The sequence below is a fragment of the Somniosus microcephalus genome, chromosome 2 (genome assembly GCF_052327205.1).
Source record: "Somniosus microcephalus isolate GS21.2 chromosome 2, FLI_Smic_1.0, whole genome shotgun sequence".
Lineage (NCBI taxonomy): Eukaryota > Metazoa > Chordata > Chondrichthyes > Squaliformes > Somniosidae > Somniosus > Somniosus microcephalus.
In genome coordinates, this window is record NC_140988.1 from 278,854,222 (window position 1) to 278,872,177 (window position 17,956).

Genomic DNA, 17,956 nt, shown 5'->3' on the forward strand with positions numbered 1-17,956 from the left:
AACAGTCTCTTGCTCCTGATGTCCTCGTTCAAGTAACCATTAGCCCCATTGAGAATCCTTCCACTTGATAGCCTGATTTTTCTAATTTGCTGTCCTGGCTTTTTTTTCTTGTATAATAGTTTTTACAGTAATGTTATTCTGGTCCGTCAGGTGTGATCTCCCACTGTGCTCTTTGAAGTCGGCCCAATGCATGTCTGCCCCCGATATAATAATTCTATGTGTGCCGGCTACAGTCCTGGTTTCTGTCATTTTTAGTTACCTTTCCTCCAATTTCCTTTTTGTATCTTTTATTTCCACAGCTTTCTCTGAACTCCGACTCTCAGCATCTCAGAGTCCAGCACATTCCCATTATCTGATTAAGAAGCATGTATGCAAATCAAAGCCCACAGATTACACTAATTACTAATTGGGCTGGATCTTGATGGAGCAGGGCATTTTGTAGCATGCCCCAGTAGTTAGGCTTTTTTCTGCACCCTTCAACTCAAAAAGTTTTTGCGGTGTAACTTGCTGGAAATGCGAGCTGATAATGGTGTGGCGAGGGCAGCAGGGCATATGGGGCCTTAATGAATGACGGGACTAACAGTATCTCTCCTTAACCAATGAGATTTAAGGAGTGTGAAAGAACCAGAGGAAAGACTGAGAATGGGGGTAAATTAGAGTGGGTGAATTAAAGTCAAATCAGGTACAGAAAGAGAAATAAAGAGAGGAAAGGAAAGATTGGATTAAGAAAGAAAGAAAAAAGAGGCAGAAAGGAAAAGTAATAAAACATTTAAAAATTAAAAATTTGACATTTTTAAAATGTCTAACAACAATTGACTACATGCAGGAATGAGATTGAACACCTTAAATTGTTTCCATTCTGGGCCAGAGAGGTCAATTGGCAATGTATTAAAAATGATCATGTTGTTAGAAAGGTACTTTCGCTCTTAATTATAAGACTTAACTTTCTGTGGCAAGTTTAATGGGCAATTAATGTGCAAATTCAGCAAGTTCTTAAAAATAATGGGTAGGCTAAGGGCAAAATGCCGTTTGTGTGAAGCAAATGGCAGAGAAATGTAAATCGACCAGCAAGTTCTGGAAATTCGCAACTCACGGCATATCTCTTAATCCCCTGAACTTACTGGGCGATTTGCATGTTAATAACAGTGTGTATCGTTAACATGCCATTATTTTTCCAGCAAGATCCGGCCCATTCTTTTACAATTTACTGGGGTAGAAATTGTGTGGGTGTTCTCCCAATTTTCAACCGCAATTCCGGTGGAAGATCAGCAGAAACTCTGCAGAAATTATGTAAATGGCCATTTATGCTAATTTTAAAAATAAAAGAAGGAAAAGGAGAGAGAGAAGCAAAAAATAGGATGAGAGAAGAGAAGAGAGAGACAGAAGCAAAGAAGAAAGATAGAGGAAAATAGTTGCTAAAAGACATAAGAGACAGATTAGAAATTGACCTTTTTGTATTTACCATGTGCAATGCCACAGAAGATTGACTGGTGTATTACAGACATTAGTGTGACACTGTGCATCTGCTGCATTTTGCTTATTAGGAATAATTTCCTCTCAGTGAAAATGAGCCCAAGTTAATACAAACAAGCTTGGACCAGGTCAGATTTATGTTTCAGATTTAGCACTGACTATGTTAAAGGAAGCTGGGACTAATTGATTTATAGATGCTAATGACACTGTCTGACTAATCCCAATTGGAAAATCTACGGCCGCGATTTCGCCGACCGAGGCAGGTCCGGGGTGGCCAGGGTCGGTGTCGCAGTCCCAGCCCGCTGCCTACTGCAGCCTGCACTCTCCAAGCAATTTTTCATTGATTGGGCTTGTTAGGCCCGCCCTGCGAGGTTCCCAGCCAATTAATAGGAAGCGGGTCTGGTGATGTCATTTGATGACGCGTCATCAGCTGGTTTCCTTAAATGGACCATGTCCAAATTGATCTTGACATTTGAGCTGTCAGTGTTCTACAGCATTAAGGTGCTGCAAACACTGACAAACACTGCACAGAGGTGCATGGCTGCACCCAGGCTCTCCCATGACTCCCTCCATATGCTTATGGAGGGAGTCACAGCACGCAGGGAGGTCCTCTTCCCTTCCCATGGACAGAAGAGACCTCTCTAGGAGATCAACACAGCCTGGTTGCACATTGCACAGGAGGGCAGAAACAAGGAGGTCGTCAGGATGACTAGGCTGCTGTGGCGCAAACCTTTCAATGATCTGAGCAGATCGCGAAACGTTACTGCCAAGCCACACTCAACCTCATCCTGCTGTGCCACTTATCACATCCACATCACTCTGCCTTCCCCACCCTACTCCTGCACATCTTTACTCACATCAACTTACCTTGCACCTCCGCCCACCCCTCTCTATCTACATTATCACTTCTCCATCTCACTAGCCACCCCTCACACTCCCCCTCAACCTACTGCAAGCATACAAACTAACAACACACAAGGGTAGGCACTTGGGTGGTTTAGCCAATGTTCGTGTGAAATTTCTGTTAATGTGTTGTCAAACATTGAAATCTATATTTTTAACAGTTTAGCTTATTGAACAGCTCTGCGCTCACCTTTGGAAGTGTCTTAGTGAGTTCCAGTGAATGTTGGGACATAACTTCTCTCCCCCCCACCCCACCCCCTGCCCCGCAATTGTGATGAGTGTGAAAGGAATGGCTTGGACTTTGTAGGGATGCTTTATGCTGCTGGTGTGGGGTGGTGTCAATCTGGTGCATCATGTGGCAAGTGTTAAGTGAAGTAAATCTGGCCATGGTGATGCCATCACTGGCCTCCTGGGCAGCAGTGATGTCGGGTGCTGATGCCCTGTGTCCTGTGATTGCGAAGAAGGTTGGTGTTGTTATTGGTGCTATTGGTGTGCCTGGTGATGTTGGTGTGGGGCTGATCTTGGAACAATTCAGAGGACCAAGGTGAGATTATTTCAAGGGCAAAGATATTGCTTGAATAGATGGCAGCTGAAGTTGAGATGACAGAAGCGATCTGTCAATGGTGAGAGAGCTTGCCCCAAGGAGGTGACAGCGGATAGAGAGTTTACTCCAAACACTTCCAAACTGCATAAAGCTCAAAAGTGTCTTCCAAGTCCTGAAGGCTCAAGCTTCTGGCATTGGAAAGTGACCAGCTGTGAAATGGTAGCTTTCATACCACTTTTGCAGCTGTCACCAATTCACAGCAATGAGGAGACATGGAGAACCTGACGTGATCTCTGAACGACGTGAACCCTGTTAAAAAAGTGGGAAAATAGAACTAGGCTGGCAAAATTTTAGTTAACAAGTATTTAACAAGTAGTTAACTATCTTAAATGCCTCCCCCGCTGCTTGGTGTCAGGTCTGTTCTGAAATCGCAAACTCGACACTTTGGAAACTTACATGGAGGAGGGTTTGTAGCAGGTTCCCAACCCGCTGTCAATCATTTCAATTTTGACAGCGGACCCGCCTCCGAACCCGCACTCTGGGCGCTGGCAAAATTGCTTCCTACTGTTAAGTATGTGTATTGTATTGAACAATTAACACAAAGACTTAAACGTATAACTCAAACAGGCCTTTACTGGTTGGAGGTAGGGACTGCACATAGGTCTTTACTTCATGCCCACAGGCGGGAACTGAGGGGAATCAGTACCCACAGTACTATTTATACCCCTATGGCCAGGAGTGGTACTGCGTATCACTACGCCCAACAAGTAGTGCAGTCCTGTCCATAGGTTCAAAGTAGCACACATATTACATACACAACATTCCTCCCTTCCTAGCTTTACAGTCATCTCCCCATTTAACATAACGTAATAACATATATACATATATAACTTCAGGTTTACATAACAGAATAACATAGATACATAGATAACTTCATGTCAAAAACAGATCACAGATTCAGTCTCTGCGGAAAACAATTCACAGATTCAATCTCTGTGGTGTAGTCGGTTCACGTTGCTAGAGTGACTCATTCAATAGTCCTTCCATGGATTTAACAGTTTGAACTTCCGAACTGAATTGGCTCCGTTCGGAGGGACCACGTGTGTGATCTGGTAGAGGTGATAATGGTTCAGATGGGTCATCTTCTGTTTTTACTTTTCCTTTTCTGCTTCTTGGAGACTCTCTGGGCTCCATTGTCAGCTGCCACAGCTGCCAGCTGCATGCGCAGTTCCTCCTTCTCTTCCTCCTGTTTCCGTCGTAGAGCCAGCTTCTCCCGATGTTCCGTAGACTTTTGGTGCTCCTCCATGATTTCTGCACTTTGGGAGTCGAAGTTACAAGCTGGGCAGGACAGGACATCGTAATATTCGGTGTCGTCCTGAGCTAGACCAGTGAGAGGGTCGTCTATTTCCTCCATACCTAGCTGGACGTTAGCCAGCTCTTGTTCCAAATCCAGACATCTTTCCTGAAGAGACTTCTTCATGTGTACCTCTGCATCCAGCTTTTTCTGGGCTTTCAGCAAGTCGTTTACTAATGACCTCATTTGTGATTTTAATACTTCAACTTCCTTTGGAGATTGATTGATCGGACTATGCAATCCCTCTACCGGAGCAGCTGTTTCAGCGGTCTGTTGTTCTACGTTGACGTGAGTCAGCGTACTTTTGGCATCCAAGGGCTGCTCTGTTGCAGTCATCTCAGTCTGTGTTGCCACCTCAGCTCTTCCAATAACCTTTGAGAGCTCCGAACCCCTTTCGTTTGAATATTGAAGTTCATGTTCAAGTTTTTCCCATTTCAGAGTCCTGTCCTTCAGCATATGCAGGAGTTGGCTGACCGTTAACTCCTCTGACATCAGACGTTTTGTGTGCTCCTGCTCCATTTTCTCCATCAGCTGCTTCTGTTGTCTTTCCAGATTCTCCAACTCTATATCAAAGAACTCTTTCGTTGCATTCAACTCTTGCTCAAAACGGCGAAGCATTTGTTCTAATTGCTGTTGTAGTTTGAAATGGAGTTGAGTTCGAGCCCAGTGTCCCTCAGAAATGGGCACATCAGTAGACTTGCCAGACTCAGAATCCACAGTTAAACTATGTTGTTGTTGCTCAGTGGAATTCTGTGCTGAAACTTTGTCTTTTGCACCTGAGTTGGGCTTACCATCATCCGTTCCAGAGTCTGGGCCGACTATCTTCACCGAGTTCTCACTCGTTATTGTTTGTAGGAAATGCCAGTCCATATTCATTTTCCTAATCCACTCCCGTCCTAGTAGTGGAGGACCTCCTTCAGATATCACATATAAGTCCATTATTTGACTGTCTTCGCCCTTGTGGGCCACTGCAACCTCTATTTTCCCGATGGGGTACACTCTTTGCCCCGTGTATGTTTTCAATATAATCCCCGTATCCTGTAGGGGAATATGTTGGAATAACTTTCCGTAATCTTTCTTATTTATGACCGTCAATGCCGATCCAGTGTCCAATTCCAGTTTTACTTGGACTCCTTCTATCTGAAGAGTGACCCAAATTGTCTGGAGGTCTGCACCCTTACCAGCGTTGAGTACTCTTAAGCTAGCCAGTTCATTACAGCTTAAGCTAGCCAGTTCATTACTGCTAGCGTCTGAATCGGACTCCTGTTCGGTCACCTTGTGTACCTTTGCGTATTTTCCTTGCGGTGACTTCTTGTTGCTGGTCTTCTTCCCTGACCTGCATACTCTAGCTATATGTCCAAGCCTACCACAAGTTCTACATTCTTGGTTTTTAAACCAACACTGGTTCTGATCATGCGTTGTCTTTCCACAACGATAACATTTGCCAGAACTCACACCCAATTTGTGTGCACTGAGCTCCGGTGACCGTAGCTGCATTACTGCCGTGCCTCTCGCTGCGGCTTCGTGTGCTGCTGCCATAGTGACCGCCTTCTCAAGCGTCAGCTCATTCTCCTCGAGCAGTCGCTTTTGTGTATCCTGTTTAAATAAACCACACACAAATTTGTCTCGTAGTGCATCTGTCAATCCCGTTCCAAACTGGCAATATTTCGCTAATTTACGCAATTCCAGCAAATATTCAGCATTGCTTTCATGCTGTAGCTGCCTTCTGTCGTAAAATTTAAATCGTTCCGCTAGCATCAGCGGCGTGGGGTTTAGATGATCTTTCAGGACAGTAACAATCTCATCGAACGTCTTATCCGCCGGTTCATCTGGTGATAACAGGTGTTTCAATTGCCCGTACGTCTTCGCACCCATTAAATTTAATAATGTTAGAGCTTTATCTTGGTCACGAATTTTATTGGCCTTACAATAATTTTTTACTCTTTCAACATATATGGCCCAATCTTCGAGGTTACTATCAAAGGTGCTAATATTCCCGTGTTTAGGCATTGTAGATTTGCAATTTCTCAGATTTTATTTTCTTTACTTGTTATCAAAGATGGCGGCTTCCCGCTCTTGCCGTCGTCCTCCGCCCACAAAATGGCGGTTTTCCCGCGCTTGGCGGTCTTCACCCGTCCCCCGACGCCGTCTCCCTTCAGCCCTCGAGTGCGGCCCTTATCTTCGCCGCGATCGATAGCCCGCGCTGTGCACCGCGACTCTCGCACCTTGAGCTTCTGCAGCCGCCGCGCCTTTCAGTCCGAGTGCGGCTCTTATCTTTGGTCCCGATCGCTGGCCCGGCTGCGCCCCTCACTTCAAAGCGGCCCGGCCCTTATCTGCCGATCGCTATCGCCCTACCTCTCTCTCTTCCCCAGTCCTGTCTTTACTCCGGTTCACAAGCTGATGGAGGCTTCAGGGTCCTAATGCCTGTCACTTCCAGTCGCTGGAAGCTGTCAGGATTTCTGCTGCCCTTCAATTTTGAGTGGGGTGTTGAGGATTGAAACCTCTCTTCAACGTCCTGTCTTTGGACGAAGCCGCCTGGAATAACTGCCGCAGGGTAAGAGCCTGACTCGTCGCCAGTGTTAAGTATGTGTATTGTATTGAACAATTAACACAAAGACTTAAACGTATAACTCAAACAGGCCTTTACTGGTTGGAGGTAGGGACTGCACATAGGTCTTTACTTCATGCCCACAGGCGGGAACTGAGGGGAATCAGTACCCACAGTACTATTTATACCCCTATGGCCAGGAGTGGTACTGCGTATCACTACGCCCAACAAGTAGTGCAGTCCTGTCCATAGGTTCAAAGTAGCACACATATTACATACACAACACCTACCTCTTTATCTCACCAATACTTCTAGAAGTGCTAGACAAATAACTATTATTATCACCAACTTGTGGCTTTATGCACCACTGTGCATGAAGAGCATGCCATAAGCCTATTGGTGATGTAGTTTGGTTTTCAGCACAATGGATTGTCAAACACAATAGGTGACAAAATAAAGTAAACACACTCGTCATCAGAAAAGATAACAGGTGTGCAATTTATCTTCAGATAATTAAGAACTGAAATGACATTTCCTGGAAACATTTTTTTTAGATGCCTAGTACCGTTGTATTACAGAGGGTTTCACATTACGGTTGGATAAGACTCTGTGGACTTCTAGACCACAGGTTACTTAGCATAAGTTGAACTGCACAAAGAGAGCTTACAGGTAACAGCCATGAGGTCACATTCCCCTCCATAAGGTACTGGAGAGAGATCATGTGGACACATCTCCATGACATGTTTACCCCCTCATCATTAGGCTGTCAATGATCAGACATACACACCTCCCTCTTCACTACCCTAATAGATACAGCACAGATGACTGCTCATCATGAGGCTGCATATCTCTACCCCCTTCAAAGATTATTAAGGATTAAAAGAAGTATCTGGATTTATGCTCTCCCTGGATTTTGACATTGTCCATTCGACATGCAAGAACTAACATTCCCCTATTAGTCCACTGGATAGAAATAATTTTTAAAACTTAACTTTGTCACTGTGGCTTTTGCCATAGATTCTCCTCCAGCAGCCAACCTGACAGTAGGGTCACTTGTGTTGGTTCAGGAAACTGCTGGAGTGCATTTGCAAAGGGACAAGATACATTGCACATCAACCCAGAGTCAGGCTTGGCCACCCAGATGAAAAGCCTGCTGACACGCATTAGCTAGAACCACTCATGGGGAATGGCCACTTGGAGCGATGTGCTGAAAGACTCTCAGCACCTGTGGAGCATTACAACAGTACAACGTCATTGACTTCAAGAGAGGAGAAAGGGAGAAAGTAGATGGGGAAAAAAAGGCAGGTAAAATGAAATATGAGATTTTATCAAACTCAACTGAACTAATTTAACTCTAACTAAGCGAACACGAGTCAGTTTGATAGAGAGCTTGTTCCCAGCACACATTTAGATTTGAACTTATAACCTCAGCTATTTGTCTAGTGGCTGTCTGGTGCAGTGTGGTAACACCAGTATACGGTTCAATTGCTCCACCCTCAGCTTTGAGTTATAAAATCCAACTTCTGAATTTTCATGTAAATATTTATTATTTTCAGGAGGCCAACAACAAATTATATATATTGCATAAATATAGCTGGCAAATGTAGTAAAATTATGGGTTCTATTAAGAAGACTGGTAAAAAAAGGAGCCAGAGCACAATGAAAATATTAAATGACAAAGTTTAATTCAAACTGTAACTTCCAGTTTGAATATACAACAATTTCAATGTTAGACTTTGCAGCAATTCTTGAGTAATTACACTTTGCGTTACTAAAGCTGATGAAGTGTTACTAAGGCTGATGATAAGGGTGCTTCAATTTTCTCTTTTTTCTAAATGTGCAGACCTGTTGCACATATAATTATGCTCAGACAACTCTCATTTATACACCATATTATACAGGAAACCTTTCAGGAACCTTTAGCACTTAGATTGCTGGCAAATCCAGGGAAATTCCAGTCTTCCGAGGTCAACTGGGTTTCATGAGTTCTCAGCTCACACACTCTTACTGAAACAAACATTAGTATTACAGTACTGAAGCTTTCCAATATGAGGAATACCTTTATCACTGTAATATTGGGCTGGATTTTGCTGTAAAAATAATAGTGAAACTATCATCCCTCACTGTTATTTATGCGCAAAACAGACAGAAACCTCTAGCCACCACACATGCTCAGGTTAATGCGGAAATCCGGAAGTTGCTGGCTGAGGTGCCCTGCTCCTCCAAAAGCTACCCAAAAACACCATCTCTCCATCTGGTTTGCTATTCAAATGTATTGAATGGTATGAAGTTGCTGCACTTACCTCATAGATACAGACTAAACTCGTCAGAAAATGTTAGGGTTTGTCCATTCCAGTGTCAGTATCCTTTTAACAGTGTGGTAAGTCTTAATTACTGCCAAATAACCCCTCTGGCACTGAAAAGTAACTTTTACAAGTGTGGAGTCACATTCCTTCAGCTTTAAATTATTGCTGGAAATTAAAAAATTTAAAAAATAAAAACATGTTACTACTTTTCCTTTCTGCCTCTTTTATCTCTCTCTTAATCTAATCATAGGAACATAGGAACAGGAGTAGGACATTTAACCCCTCGAGCCTGTTTTGCCATTCAATGAGATCATAGCTGATCTTTCTTTCCCTCTCTTTATTTTGCTTTCTGTACATGATTTGACAGTGAGTTCACAATTCTAACTGAAATTTCCTGGTTCAGACTTGGCTTTGCTCGTTAATGATTTTTAAATCTAATTGGTTAAGGAGATACAAAGTTGCTCACCACAGGTCCCCAGAGGAACTTCCAGTGCAAAAGCCCACAGACAGTCTACGGGCAAGTGCAAGTCTAATGAATGTTTCGCTGCTCAGAGCAAGTTCCGGCCCATTAAGTCTGTAAGCATAAAGCACAATCCTAAATCTAAAGAAAAATTCTCAAACACTTTTCTTCTGCTAGCTCTATCTTCCTTTTTCACTCCTTTTCTCTCTTGTTCCACATTTTTGCTTGTACCACATTTTTTCTCTCTAGCTGCTACTTTTATTATGTTAACTTTAATTTCATATTTCTATCTAATACACCTCTCCTTACCCCTTTCTCCTTAAAAAACTGTCATCCAAGGTTGGAGCAATTTGCAGAATCCTGGCTAAGAAACAGCTACAAAGGCAGGCTAACAGGCCAATGGAAAGTCAGAAGATCAAAGGTTAAATCATAGACTCACGGTTAACCTCTGATGCACAAATACATGTCAAAATAGGAATGTCTGTTATCTCAGTGTAGCCCACAGAACCTGATTCCACCAGTTCAAGAATGGTAAGTGTTGATATTAAAAGTGAGCTTTCTGAACTCAAGTATATCATTAAATGGAGTGCTGTGCACATGAAGACAATGATTATTTTTTTAAACTAGAACAGCTGTCATTATTTTCTCAGCTGTATGAAACACACACCTCTGCCCACAGTTTGTTATTTTATTTACATATTTAAGGTCTAATTTTCCAACTGTGTGCTCCTCACTGCTGCCTAAGGGAGGGTACAGAAGCTCTCTATGCACAGAGAGACAGCTTCATCTCATTCTCTCTTGCCAGTGACAAGCAGGCGGAGCGAGCATGAAGGTTTGTACGGAATGCAGGCTGACTGCCTGCACATTGCCTTGTGTGCGCCTCATATGAACTCAGCCATTTTCATGATCCGAAGGAGATTTCACTCCCTCAATGTGCAACTGGTGTGCGACCACAGACAGCTCAAAATGCAGGTGAACGCCCATTATCCTGCCAGCAGTCATGATTCCTTAATTCTGCGGCAGTCCTCTGTGCCACCTGTATTTGACCCACCACGCCAACTCAAAGGCTGACTGTTGAACAACAAGGGTTATCCATTCATGACTGGCTCATGACCCTGGTCCGGAACCCACACACATGTGCACAGCAGTGTGAGGGGTTTTACTGTGTGGGTGTCTTGGGTTCGTCAGTTATGCCTCTGACTACCCCCTTTGAGCGGTTCAAATCGCTCGCCCCTTTGAGTTCTGACCACTGGACTTATTTGCAGGTAGCGATTTAGAAAACGAGCAGACCAGTGGTTTGGTGCAAAGAAAAACCAAGATTTTATTACCAGAGAACAATTCTATACAAAGGATAATATGGATGCAGTACACTTACACTTAACAGGGATGGGAAATAAATGGCACATCGAGGAAAAATGACAATTTTAGCAATCCCCTTAACTCCCACCCTCTAAACCTCGCTAGGCTATCTTATGAGGGGTCAGAATTCCATGCTCAACAGTCCGAGTCGTTTAAACAGATGATAATCTTGCTTCTTTGCCCTGCTGCCTTTCGATGTCACGTGGTTTCAACGCTGCACAGGGTACTGTCCAGGTGAAAATACCCCAGTAATAAAATAGTCTCTGGCAGGGTATTTCACCTCTCAGGATGGGCTCTTCGTCGTAGGTCCTCTTCCTGGGGTGGTGGCAGGCAGGGCGTGGGAGGCGAGGAGCGAGAGCAAGCATGGCTTCCTGAGGGGCTATAGTTATACTCCTCTCGGTAGCCCTTATCTCACGCGCTAAATCAGCTCATCCTTTGTCTGATTTGAGCAGGTTGGAATTAAACAAAAGGTGTCGATCTTGGCCCATCGACTTAGATGGCCGGTGATAGCTTCTAACGGTCCCATAACTGCTCTCCTTTGTTCAACAGATTCCTTGATGGGGTCGGCCTAACCTGGATGGCTCCACTGATCGTTTGGATCATTTGAGTAAACAAGCTTGATGGCCTGTAAACGGGGGCCTGAATGTAACAGAGTTTGCTCCCAATACATAAATGTAAAAGTTCTGTCTGGTTTCATGATTTTGCAGACATCAAAAATACCCAAGCTGTTAGCTTGTCACAGAGTCCACAATTGGAACTTACAGGCTTTTGGTCACGAGGTTGACCGCAGCCATTTTGTGTGCCCTTGGATTTTTAAAATCAGTCCAACCAGGGTCTCTTTTAATTAAATAATCTTCGGGGGGGGGGGGAACTGCCTGAATTTTGCGAAACTTACAGTCCCCCCTAGGATACTAAAACTTGGTTGCAGTATCCATGTTCCAAAAATGAGCAAGATTTTCTGACCCTCCATAAACAACCTTCCCCTGTATTTACCTATCCATAATCCCTCGACACATGTATTTCCCGTACTTAGAGAAAGCGCAGTGTGCGATAGGCATCTATAGATGAAAATACGGTTCATTACGAAATCCAAGGGCGGAGGGGGTCCAACACCCCTGCACCACTTGGTACATTACAAATGTTTTATTCTGTAGTATCAGTCACAATCTTTATTAAAATAACGCAATAAAACGAAGAAACAATCTTTATTAAAAATAACAAACAATGACCATCACGTTTAAGTGATGCGACGCAAAACTCAAACAGGTGTCTCTTCTTCCACCCGGGCATAATGTTCCTTCCACACCTTTTTAGTTTTAAACTCTAATCTGGGACCCTTTCTCCTACACTGGATGCACACCAGGTAGAGAACTATCCCTAACTGACACACCACCAGGATGTGGGATGCCATACGGATCCAGGATGGGACCTCTATATTTTCAAAAGCGTCCCACTAGGGTGGGGTCGTAATATCTAAAATGTCGGCCCCTATCTGGACAGTCTTCTGTTCCAGAGTATAGAAGTGTTTTTGTGACACTAAAACGGCTTTCAGCAATTTGGTGAGGTGTTCTGGGAGAGGGGGAATCTGATAACCGAAATGCACAACATATTTCTGCAGGTGGGAGAAATGCAACTCGGAACCCACCATCTCATTCTCATCGGTTAATATTTTCTTTAATTGCGTTTTTAAACCATTAAACTGGGTCTGCAGCTCGATGTCGTCTAAGCTGTTGATGACAGAAGACCCCGTGTTAAAACCAGTTAAAACATCATTAAAAGCACCCCTTCTTTGTCTCCCAATCCCTCCAAAAGCTCGTGGGTGTATAGTCCGGTTCTGTCAATGTCTGAAAAATCAAACTCATGAAATTTACGGAACATATCTTTTAAGAGGGCTTGATACAACTGCGCGGTCTCTGTGGGGCACCATGTGGGTAGGTGTACATCGGTGAGGTTTAAAATCATGGAGGCTACCGCGTAGTGCACCCCTTGATACAGCACCTGGTCTGTAGTTACTAGCACCAAGCCGTTCCCTGGTCCCTTGGTGGTGGCGGGGCATCCCTCTACTATCGTCCATGATGTCGCGATCGTGCGCAGGGGCTGTCGGGGGTGGGTCACTAGTTCAGTGGCATTAACTGAGATTGGGGAGTATGGGATCGCGCATGCGTCCAGGTAAGACTCCGAGTCCATCCCCCTCCCGTTATCTTGCCACTGGCTGCGGAAAATGATGGAAATGCCTGTGGGGCAGGCTTTCTCTGATCCCCACATACAGACACAGATCCCCTGATCCGGTTCCCACCATTTATCCCAGCACACACTTAACCCCCCGTGGGTCCCTGTGAAAGTCCGATGAGTGTCGTTCCCCAATTGTTCCTACTCAACTCTGAGGTTCCCCATGTCTTTATTTAATTTCCTGAGCCACCACCACCTATCCAGGGGAACGTGTCCCTTGCATGTTAAGCATATCCTTTTGCCCACGGTGACGCTAATCCTGGGAGTAACGATCCGTATCCTGGGGCATTGGAGGGAGGCCTCCCTGTAGGTGAACCCAGTCTGGCTGGAGTACTGGGATGAATTGGATCCCAGCCACCCCGGCCACGTTCCCTCATGGAAGTAAGTGGTGGTCTCCTCCGCCTCCCGTACGCCGCTACCGTCGACCGCCACTGGCACCCTGTTCCCCGAGCACCCGAAGATGTGGTGGTCCTTGATGTCCCCTCTCCTACCGATGCTCAGCCCGAGCAGGGCGAGCAGGATTACGCCTCCGTACATTCCGAAATTTCCTGCAATAGACATAAATGCATCTAGCCAGGTTCCCTGGAGACTCGCTGGCTTGGGTGACGTATGGTCAGGTCCCGCGACCTCGACTCAGATGGACAATACTCTGAGATGGCTTCATACTTAAATCGAAACTAACTGTTCCTTGTAATGTTATCTTAGTAACGTAATTACGAGTCTCACAAGCAGTTGTTGAGGAGAACCATTTTATTCAGTCCTGCTTCTGTGTCTCCCAGTACAGTCTGAAAGCATGGCCAAGATGGCGTCGGATCCCGCCCCCAGATATGACATCAGCCGTCAACCAACTGTCAATCAAACCCCCGCTGTCCTTACAACAGCTACGGTTATCCTTACATCTTCCCCCTTCAATGAAGACATAACACAGTAACAACGTAACATAACATAACACATAGAACTTGTTAACATCATATAGAACCAGTCAGTGTAACTAATTGCAGGTAGGTATAAACCTTACCCACACCCATGAGTCCATTAACTGTTTACAGTCTTATCAATCCCTGTCTACAGGTTAAGTTTAACTACAGGCTTTCTGTTGCGCTGTGACCTGCGTGGTTGGATGGGTGTTTGCTGAACCACCCCAGTTGTATCCACATTATCACTATTGTGTCCTTCGTCTCTTTGTGGCATTTCCCTCATCTCGTCTCTTTATGGCATTTCCCTCATCTCGTCTCTTTGTGGCATTTTCCTCATCTCGTCATCCTCTCCGTCCTCCTGAGGCTGAAAGGTCTCTGTGGTTTTGCCGTTCTCTGTCATGACACTGTATGACCTGGGGGCGACCTGTTGTAGAACTGTGGCTCTTGTAGGCCATGACTCAGGCCCTTCAATGCGAACTATATCCTTCGCCTGTAGCAGCACTAGTGTAGTGGCTGTGCGGTCGTGAAGTGTTTTTTGTTTCTGTTGTAGCTTACGAGCCTTGTCTGCCCACACCTCATCTCTGTGGTCAGGTGTGACATAACTGGGAAGTCGTGTACGGATTTTCCGACCCAGTAAGAGCTCAGCTGGAGACTTGCCACTTGCTAGCGGGCCCGCCCTGTATGACATCAGGGCCAGATATGGGTCAGTGTTGCTGTGTGCTGCTTTCTTTAATAGTCTTTTCACAATCTGTACCCCCTTCTCCGCCTTTCCATTAGCCTGAGGATAGAGCGGGCTGGAGGTTACATGATTAAACTCATACTCTGAAGCAAATAACTGAAACTCATGACTGGCATAGGGAGGGCCATTATCAGAGACCAGGGTTAGAGGGATGCCCTGCCTGGCAAAGATTGACTTCAGGTGAGTTATCACAGCTCTTGATGTAGTACTGGACAAGAGAGCAATCTCCGGATAATTGGAATAATAATCAATAACTAACAAATAGTCTTTTCCTTCACAGTGAAATATATCAGTTCCGACCTTTTCCCAAGGTTGTGATGGGAGCTCTGTGGTAATGAGGGGCTCTTTTACTTGCTTGTAGTGATACTCCTGACATGTAGCACACTCGCTGATCAACTGGTCAATATCAGAGTTCATGTTTGGCCAGTAGAGTGCCTCACGTGCTCTCCTTTTTGACTTTTCTGCACCCAGATGCCCTTCGTGTATCCTGTTGAGCATTTCTCGTTGCCTAGAGGTGGGCACTACTATCCTGTCACACTTAAGCAGTAATCCATTGACCACAGAGAGCTCAGACTGAATGTGATAATATTGTTTACATGACCCTTTCTTCCAGCCCTCTTGAAGATTTCTCATTACTTTACTCAGGACTGGGTCCTTTGATGTCTCTGTGACTATCACTGATAGTTTCTCCTGTGTGGCGGGCAATGCTGCGTAGACCATATCCACATGAAGAGCGACATCCTCTTCTGTTTTACTGTTTTGTGTGGCATACGGCGCAGCCCTGGATAGTGTGTCTGCAATGAACGCTTGTGTCCCTGGCACGTATGTTAGCTCGAAATCGTAATGTTGAAGTCTCATCATCAGGCGTTGTATCCGTGGTGACATGTCACACAGATTCTTCTTTGCGATCCCTAGCAGTGGCTTATGGTCCATTTCTAGGATAACCTTGGGAAGACCATAGATGTAGGTATGAAATTTTTCACACCCAAATGCCAAGCCAAGGCACTCCTTCTTGATCTGCGCGTACCGGCACTCTGTAGCCGTCATGGAGCATGACGCATACGCCACTGGTCGCCATTCTCCTTCATCTTCCTGTAGAAGGACAGCCCCTAATCCATTCTTAGAGGCATCTGTGGACACTTTTGTCCTCTTTTTAGGGCAGAAGAACTTCAGTAGGGGTTCACTTGCTAGAATGTGTAGCAGCCCCTTCCATTCTCTCTCATGTTCATGTCCCCATTGGAACTCAGTCTCTTGGTGCAGCAGTTTTCTCAGATGAACAGTTTTCTCTGTTAGATTTGGAATGAATTTTCCTAGGTAGTTAACCATGCCAAGGGCCCGCTGAACCCCTTTCTTGTCCTTTGGTTTCTCCATGTCATGTATAGCTTTTACCTTTGACTTGTTTGGCTGAATCTCCTCTGCAGAGATCTTGTCTCCGAGGAATGTGATTTCATTGACACCGAACTGACATTTGTCTTTATTTAGTTTGAGTCCATACTGCTGTATTCTCTGAAGTGTTTTCTCCAGTCTGGTGTCGTGCTCCCCTTGAGTGGAGCCCCATACTACCAGATCATCCACGTACACCCGCACTCCCTCCAGGCCCTCGATGATTTGCTCCATTGCTCTGTGAAAGATTTCTGGGGCGGAGCTAATACCAAAGGACAGACGTTGGTAGGAGTATCAACCAAACGGGGTGTTAAAAGTGCACAGCTTAGCACTTTCTTCATCAAGTTTCAACTGCCAGAAACCATGTGAGGCGTCCATTTTGGAGAAGACTTTCGCTTCTGTCATTTCGCTGACTATTTCCTCTCTCTTTGGAATTTGGTAGTGCTTTCTTTTGATATTGGCATTAAGGTCCTTGGGATCCATGCAGACACGCAATTTATAAGTTTTCTTTGAATTGACGCAGACCATGGAATTTACCCAGTCAGTCGGTTCCTCAATCTTCTTTATGACAGCTAGTCCCTCCATGCGGTCTAACTCTTTCCTCAGTTTTTCACGGAGAGCCACTGGAACTCTCCTGGGTGTGTGAATCACAGGTTGTGCATCCTCTCTCAGTTTGATGGGGTATGTAAAGGGCAGTGCTCTGAAACCCTGAAAGACATCTGCATATTTGTGTGCTATAGTCTCATGAGTCAGATTTGTAGTATCTTGGGGGGCACTCTGCACACAGTTCTGTTCATTGATAGTATAGATTCGTTTTACCAAGCCCAAATCCACACAGGCCTTGTCCCCCAACAGTGACTCATGTCCTTCAGGCACTATAACAGAGGTCAGAGGGTGAATGTGATTTTTTACCTTAACATTCAGCCTACACGTTCCTTTTGTTTCAATGCTTTGTCCATTGTATGCCTTCAAAGACACAGGCCTAGAGATTCAGTGGGCTGCGCCACCAGTTAGCGCCCAAAGAGGGCACTCAGTGGCTTTAGCGCCACTGGCCACACCTCCCGCGATATTTAGCGGGGCGCTAATGGCGGCGTTAGCCTGTAGTGCTGCGCCGCCACCGATGACGTCATCGGTGTGCGCAGCACCCCGCTCCCGCCCCGATCACCATATTTGGTCGTGCCCGCCTCTTTAACGCCGGTCGCAAATCGCGACCGGTTCACAGGGCCTACCTGTGGCGGTAGTGGCGCAAATTAAGGTGGAGGTGCGGGGCGGCCGCTTTTTCGGCAGCCGCCTGCCAGCACCTCCGTCCCCGGCCTCCTAAACCCCCCCCCCCCCGTGGCATTGCCGGCTGTTTCCCGAGAGGCCGGCACTTCTCCTTGGTGCCGGGCTCATTTGCTGGCACTCGCGAGCGGGGCTCGCGCTGTTGCAGGCACCTCCCCCTTAACAGTGGGAGGAAGGCCTGCAGTACCGCAGTGTGCTGTGCCGCAGCGTGTGGCGCTGCGGCACGTTGCGCTGCGATAATCAGTTTCAGCGCCCCAAGCGGGACGCGGGGAGCCTCGATTAGCGGCCCGCCTCCGTTTGGGGCGCTGAAACTGAATATCGGGATGGCGCTAGTGGCTCCGCTCGCAGCGGTAATTCCGGCGCCCAGGCGAGCTTGGCGCCCCAAACGGGGCCCAACTGAATTTCTAGGCCACAGTCTTGTTCAGTATTTTAGGTCGCACTTTGAGATTCCGTGCATCAC

At 45.7% G+C, this 17,956-nt stretch overlaps 1 pseudogene; it reads right to left on the reverse strand.

Annotated features, from left to right (window-relative positions):
* Positions 1 to 287: 287 nt before the first annotated feature.
* The window catches only part of LOC147123419 (uncharacterized), a 37,285-nt pseudogene continuing 19,616 nt past the window's right edge, over positions 288 to 17,956 (reverse strand).